Source organism: Calidris pugnax, unplaced genomic scaffold (genome assembly GCF_001431845.1).
Source record: "Calidris pugnax isolate Ruff unplaced genomic scaffold, ASM143184v1 scaffold103, whole genome shotgun sequence".
NCBI classification, from domain to species: Eukaryota; Metazoa; Chordata; class Aves; order Charadriiformes; family Scolopacidae; genus Calidris; species Calidris pugnax.
The window spans coordinates 6,652,046-6,660,051 of record NW_015090990.1 but is presented as its reverse complement, the minus strand read 5'-3'; the positions used below and the strand labels follow the sequence as shown (position 1 = coordinate 6,660,051).

Here is an 8,006-nt window from a genome sequence, read left to right as displayed (position 1 = left end):
TCAGTTATTTTTCAATCCTTATAAGATGATTGCAATCCATTATACGTAAAAATGTCAATCTATCAGCTAAATGCAAGAATATATATTTTAACCCCATGGTGATTTTGAATTTGAAATGGAGTTAAAGGGAAGATTAAAATACTTCTACAAACATGGAACAATTTTATTCTCCGGTAAATAATATTGCCAATTTTCTAATTATAACAAAAAAACCCCTAACAAACTAAAAACCAAACCAAAACAACAAAAAAACCCCAAACTACTGGAAATATGAACAGAATTATTTTCTTTTTTTTTTTAATAGCTCCAAGACAGTTGTGTTGCGAGAGAGAAAGTTGCAAATGGCACTGGAAAATCTTGTGGTCTGAGCTGAAGAACATGGAGAGAGTCAATGGAGATCTACAGAAAAATGACACATCTTGTACATGAACTGTTGGCCCAGGTGAAGAAGTCACTGGAAAATTCTTCCTCTGTAGAAAAAAGAAAAAAGGAAGATGGAAGTTCAGTCTGATCTCTGAAAGAACAAGGTATGTATTCTAGCAAGACTCATTGGACAAAACAAAGTGATAGAGGTTTAATACTATGCCTGCATGTGGGTGTGTGAGAACTCGCACAAGTATTCATGGAAATAAAACGAACATTTGATATGCGAGTACACATGTTTGTATATGCATGTGTGCCTGTATGTTTCATGTATAAAAGCAGACTTTTTTAGACAATTGGAAAAAACAAAGAATAACAAGGGATGTGATGTATCTATAGGAAATACATGACAAAATTCATGGTGCAGGACGTAAAAGTTTAGATCTGTTCCCCTTATCTGCTCAAAATTCACTAAGATATGAAGTTATTTTTTTGGCAGAATTCAAGAGTCCCTGCAAGCAGGGTAGCTGATAATTTAGGTAGCTGATAAATTATAAGAAATTTGTTACAGTTGTACTGATCTCTAGGCTGATTTCCTGCTTCTGAGTGAATCTATCAGGAGGGTAATAAAGCTATTTAGGTAGGTAGAGGAGATATAGATGGATAATGGGATTAAGGAGCAATGAAGGCATCATGACTCACCCATTCTCACTGAGGTCTTACAGCAGGAGTTACACACTAGGGGCGTATCACATTGGAACTCATCTGTAAAGGACAAAGACATTTATCAGAGGGAAAAGCTGAGTCTAGAATGCAGTTTCTAAAACTGTTGATGAAACATTTTAACGTTAAGGATTCCTATTCTCTTTCATATTCATTAATAATAGAAGCTGGGGCACATGAAATTACCATGCATAGAAGTCTTAAGGAAGGGGAGTTTTTGCTTTTCTATTTACATCTTCTATACAAATAAAATGTGCATGATGTTTGCATAGGCATTCAACCTAAAATTAGTTCCTGTTTGTAGGTACTTTCCTTCTCTTACTACTAAAATATGTTTGTCTCATCTTCTGTATCATATCAACAATTTAAATATTTCTTGCAGTTACTGAACAGACTTGTATTCAATTTGTCTTGTACTGTTGATGTGTGATGTGATTAACAATGATTCTGAGAGCCCCATTTTGAGGTTCAATTCAGGTTTAAATATATTTACTTCTTTTTTGTTTTGTTTCTGAATCACAAGCATTGTTTCAGAATCACAAGTATTATTTCTGAATCACAAGTCCAACAGGTTTGGTTTTAAGTGTCTGAAAGGAAAGAAAGAGAAAGAAAGAAGGAAGGAAAGGAGGGAAGCAAGGGCCTTTGGAACACTTTTTTGGGACCCGGCTAAGTTTAGCAATGAAATTTGATCTTAGAAACTGAAGGCTGGTTATGGAAACTTATCATTGTAGTGATATTTGGGATAAAAATTTACTTTCTCATACAGAAGTTATCAGTTTATGGTCTGAAATATTTTTTTTCCCTATGTGGCTATAATCAAGCAACCAGTGTTTGTGTACATTAGCAATTTGGCAAACTCCAGTGAAAAGAGAAGCACTTTAAAGTCCCACATGGAAGAATGTGTTGGAAGACATGTTATTTAGCTGAATGGTTCAGCTTTGGCAAGATTTGGTAAGATGGCAACTCATTTTGTATGTGTCATTTTGTATCTCAGATGGATGAACTGTCTTTTCTCATTAATGGAACCTTAATTAGACATTTCCATTACAAAAATTCTACCTATATTTTTACACGCATTGTGTTTTAATTTGTCTTTGAAGACAAATATACATCCCAATTATTAAATCAAATAAGGACCTATTGAGTGACTCATACTGAATATAAAATGCTCAAAGTGTGAATATACTATCATGACCAAGTCTTGAGTGTTGCTAAAGACTGCAGAGGGAGAAAAAAAAAATCATGGTTTAGTGAATTCACTAGACCAGGTTGTCCATAGTTTCTTGAACAGTAAAGTAATTGGGGCTGAGTAACTTCTTTCCTGATATACATAGCTTTCTTAGAGAGGGACAGATGGCTCAGTTCATTTTGGCTCCTGGTAGTTTGCTTTCTTTGAAAGTGATCATTATATGGGTTATCCAACAGTCATGTCATGTGTTCTTTAACAGCTCAGACATGCTCGTGGTCTTCAAAATTTCTGCTTTGTTGATCAGGCTGAACTCTTTAAAAGGCAAAAGCGCAAGGGTGTTGCTCTAACATTCGAGGCAGCTTATCTGGCTTCTGTGGGGCTCACTTGCAGATCTAAAGGGCTCACTGCACTTACCTTCTAGTGCAATATCAACACTGGCACAACAGAGGCTAGAGAAGTGTCAGGCATTATAAAGGGCATTTTTTCCATGCAGTATTTGGTGTATATGTTCTGAAACAGTGATAATTTTTCTAGCGCCAGTATTTATGCCTACCATGCACTATAGATATTGTTAGACAAACAATTTTAGTCGCCCTCAGTCAGTAACTATTCAAAATTCTGGTTTTGTTCCTACTTTGGTGTTGTCTTATTGGCATTACCTTTTCTCTGCTGTAGCAGAATCAAGGATTCATTAAAAACTTACTATTTTATTCTGATCAAAACTGGTATACCAGTAGACTTTTTTTTTTTTAAAATACTAAAATAATCAAATAGTTAAGTTACTGTAAGTTACTGAGAAAATTTTATTTTTTTTAAATGTTATTATGTAGAAATAGGTTCACCATAACATGGATTACGTCTGTTGTTTCTTGTGTTTTAAGGTCAGTTATTGAAGCCTTATGGTCCCTACAATTAGACAATACTTTTTTTTTTTTCTAGCACTATTCAGTGTTTGGCATTGTCTCGGTGATAAACATCACTTATGTAGGCAGCATCTTGGTTGTTACTACCTACATTTGTAAACACTGCTCTACTACAACATGGTCCTACCAGCTGATTTGTATTTTGAAGTTATTTAGCCACAACTGTGGAATGTTTAAAATCTTAGTCCCCTATGTGAAGGTGCAATTAAAAAAACAACTTTAAAACTTTACTATTTTTCTCTCTTCATCTTGATTTTTTTGAGTTGCTGCTGGTCATTGCACAAAACAAAACTTCTGTCTAAAGCTCCAGCCTAAAATTTGATATTGGCTAGAGATTGCATTGATTCCAGTGTTAAATTTTAATCTATATATTGTGACACGACTCAGAAAATTATTTCAAACTGTAGTTAAGTATTTGAATAAATCCTTGGTCAAATGGGTTTAGTTGCTGAGATTTAAAAAAAAAAAAAAAATCTTTCAAGACTGTTTCCTTTCCTTCTCCAGTCTTCCTTATTTATCTTATCATTGTGCGAAGCAGGAAAAACCAGACCTTTCATTTGATCCAGAACAGTTCTAGGAATTCTAAGTATCGGGGTCTCTCCTGCTCTCTTCCTTTAGCAAATGGTAGTTTTTTCAGGCTTTTTTCAGTATTAGTTTACTCACTGGATGTTGGGAATATGTGTAACACAATGTTGTGCATGAAGTGAGAAGGGGTTCAGTTATCATCCTGTCCAACATTTTTAATACCCATTTTCTATTTTAAGGGCTGAATATTTCCAGCTTGGCCTGATGACCCCCACAAGTTACAAACCAGTAGCGTGTAACTGGCCTCTGAAAGTATGGTTAATTTTGAATTTTTGCCACCCAGTTGGTGTTTTTGATTCAGTAACAGTGAAACTTTCAGTCAACTTTCTGTCAGTAAATGCAAATGGAAGTGTCTCTCACTTGAGGAAAAAAACCACACGGTAACTTCCTTTGGCAGTTACCGCCAATTAGGGAGTCTACTGAATTCGGTTTAGGGGTGCCATAAGCTTTGACAGATACAGAATCAGACCTTGATGTGCTGCCATATTTGTATTTATTGGCCAAGAATAAATTTGGACAATAAATCAGAAAAAGGGTTTCTGACTGTTTTGGAATAGATTAAGAGGGTGAGGAAACTTCAAGGTCTTGCGTCAGAACAGAGCTTGCTAAAGTGACGAAAGAGATTAGATCTAGGAGAGAAGGGCTCATGAAGCTGAAAATTAGAACACATACTTAGATCTCACAATAATTAATAGTAAATGTAATAATAGGGTGTGTATGTTGTACGCTTATCTCCCTTGTACTTGATTTTAAATATATGGCTGATTGACGTATAGAACTAGTTCTACATTAAAAAAGCAAGCACATGATTATTTTATCATGCCTTGCCACGTAGGAGGAAGAGTGCTGAAGACTGCACAGTATCGGATTCATACTGAGGCATGTGCAGCCTCGTGGTTTTTAAAAGCATTTGACCAATACTTGGATGTTAGTAATTAAGGCAGTGGAAGGCCAGTGATGCAGACCACCTGACAAACTTGTAATGACACGTACTAAATACTTGCAAAATAAACGTTTGAAATAAAGGCACACTGAATAGAAGGAAATGACTACTTAATAAGTTAAAAGCAATTGAGTTTGGAAATTTAAAAGGCAGAAAAAAATCAGAAGCTTTTAACAAGAATCAGAAAGTAGAAACTGCACTGTACAAAGAAACAAGGTATAAATGTTTAAACAGAAACATTACAAAGAAATGAAACATTGTTCACGTTATGAAGCAGAAGTAGTTCTGTGATTAATGCAGTTTACAGCACATAGTTTTATAACAACAGAAATTCTGCACTGACATCATAATAGTTGTTACATAATGAAATGACATAAAATGATACCAAGAAAAGGTTTACAACAAAAATATACGAAATTTAGTTACAATTTATTTTAGATTGTATACAACATATATTCTTATGGAAAAACCTTTGAGCTGTTCGGTCTACACAGTAACTGTAAAACAGAAAGCATCAAAAGATTGTAGTTTTCTCATCTAATTAATCTAGAAATCAGAGGACTTCAAACTAAATTTTCAAGGGACCATGAGCTCCTGACAAGAAGAGAAAGTAGTTGTTTGTAACTACTGCGTCAGTTGAATCCCTAGGAATAATTTTTACCTTCTTGAGATGTGCTTTTGTATGCCAGTGTTCAGAAAACTTGGTACATCAGAATATATGTATTGTACCAAAGAATGCTATATTGGAAGTAGTCTACCCTGCAATTTCTCTCTTGTTGAACAAATTCCTGCTCTTTTCTACTTAAATAATATGGTATTGGAAGCTGACTTTCATTTTGATGTAATTTTTATTCATAACAAAGAAGGTGTTCAAGGTTCTTTTTCTTTCAGTAAAAGAATCATAATTTTCTTTTAAAGTTCTTCATTTTCTTCCTTTTTTCAGAGAGTTAAGATATAAAAATAGAAATATATTTAATGGTGCAAAGTGCCTAGAGGCTTACAGCCTGCAATTTAATGTTTTATTCATAGTTTTCCTCAATAATTATAGTTATTTATTGATCTTCATACAATTCTTTTCAATAATGCTATGAATTTAAAATTAATGACATGAAATTCTTTTCTGGAGTTTCAAGATCAGTTCTCCAGTCATAAAAACAGATATCCATATGCAATTCACAGTGAGCTTTTTTTTTTTTTTTTTTCCTCAAAGTGCTATATGAATTATTTAATACTTTACTACTTCTGCTTCTGTTTGCAATGACTGTTTCATTTCTGTAGACACAGTAATGCCCTTCATTTGCTTTTCATACATATTTAGCCTAACTTAGATACTATTTTTGTGAGCTACCTCAAGTTGAATGATGAACAAAATGACTGAAGGTGATAAAACAGAATATCCCTTTGAAACTTAACCTGCTCTGTGATAATTTCCACTGGACAAACCAGATAGTGTTCAGGTGCAGACAATGGGCCAGTGACTTCCCAGGGTCACACGGCACTGCTGTCTGTACATCTCCTAAGTGCTCTCTTCATACGCTTTCCTTTCCAGAAGAACTCACAAGACATTTTAGTCAAGTGAATTCTTCCTTGATCTACAGAAATGTAACTGTCTCGGTTTTTTTCTATTTCTGATCAGGGACCACAACATACAAATCTGATAGCTACAGTTAATTGCTTAATGTACATCAATTTATATCAACTTGATCTCTGTATAGTTTTCCTGATGCAATTTCTTTCCTTTTTTGTTTTGCAGACTGAAATCAGTCTGCCTCATCTGCAGGTGCTGTATTTCTGTATAGCTTTTCTTACATTATATCTTTGTAATATTCCTTCTGCTCATATTGCTTTTTAATGAGTATTTTTCTGCTGTGTATCCTCTTTTTAAAATACTCTATTAATTTCAGTCTGTCCTTTGAAATCTTTCTAGAAGTTTAATGTACCATTTGAGCCATGCAGTTACTTGGGAGTTCCCGTTTACAGCTGGGCAGTAACACACTTTCTACTAGACTCTAGTTGGGGGTACGCTTCTGTGATCTTCGGTTAGCCTTCAGCAGTACCTGAATTCCACCATGAGAGCTTGTTAGTACATGTCTGGTCTTCAGTGAAGACAATAGCCAAACTACCTTATCAAGCAAGAAAAAATATACTTTTACTTAAGTGTAACACACAATTTATGCTGCATGCATACCAGTTAATTAATCAATTGCACTTAATGTGTATTTAATTGTGCATCTTTAGGTTTGGTGAACAGTCATAAACTGTCATGTTTAGTTCAGCAGGAGTTCTGGGTTCAGCAACTTGCTCCAATATGCTGAAGGGCATCACAATTTCAATATTAATATAGACTTTAAGTGCATACAGTTGTAAATTCAACACCAATAACAAATAGTCACTTATTTCTCTTTCTCTATGTAGCCATCCATTTCATCTGGTCAGAGTTGCAGACAACCAGCTCTGCTGGGCAGGCCAGCTTACCTGCTGTTTCTCTAGTACCTACCATATCCTAGGTAGCCTAGGAACAGGATTCCCAACTAAAGTTGTGAAGCAGAGCTGTAAGGTATTCTATATAACTGTCAGGAATCCCATTTTACAACTATTAATTGTTAAAATGTAACTTTCATTTCAACTAAATATCTGAATATGTTGGAATAACAATATAAAAGGAAAACATGAAGTATTGAGTAATGGTGTTAAAAAAAAATCCATATGCGTTTTTTTTGTCAGTCAGTCTTAGTAGCGAAGTTCTTGGGGTTGTGTTGGGCAATACATTTCCAAGAACACTGAAATTAAGAATGCATTTCTTTGTCATGGACAAGACTCTGCATGTACAATGACAGAACTTCCAGGGTAAATCTCCTAGAGCCACAAATGAGTAAGGATTCACAATATGTTTATGGAATTATTTTAGCTCTGTGCTAGGCATACAGTTCTTATATCTTTGCCATTCCTGAATGGAGAAAATTAGCACATAGGAATAACCTGTCATTCTGTCTCATGCGGTGAAGGTATCCTGGATTTTGGGGTTTCAGTTAAATAGCTGGGTCTTAATCCTGTTTTGTCATCCCAGTTCCTGGTTCATAACTGAAAGAGAGAAAGTGAGATTAGAGGTCTTCTCTGAGAGGAAAACACCTAATCTAATGAGCCTTCTACAACAATTATGAAATCTAAGGCTAAACCGAGCCATATAATATATATAAAGTGTGGAAAGTAATCTAATCAGTGATCTATTTTTTCCCGGTGAAAACAATCGAGGAACATATCAACACAAAACAACTTCCTG

The 8,006-nt window shown here is 34.8% G+C and overlaps 1 long non-coding RNA gene across 1 annotated transcript; it reads right to left on the bottom strand.

Annotated features, from left to right (window-relative positions):
• Window positions 1-308: 308 nt before the first annotated feature.
• Window positions 309-7,805, bottom strand: LOC106895138. The gene is made up of 3 exons (XR_001413365.1): window positions 7,706-7,805; window positions 1,066-1,128; window positions 309-470 (listed from the first exon to the last, which is right to left on the bottom strand). It is a non-coding gene; the product is annotated as an uncharacterized LOC106895138 (long non-coding RNA).
• Window positions 7,806-8,006: the final 201 nt, after the last annotated feature.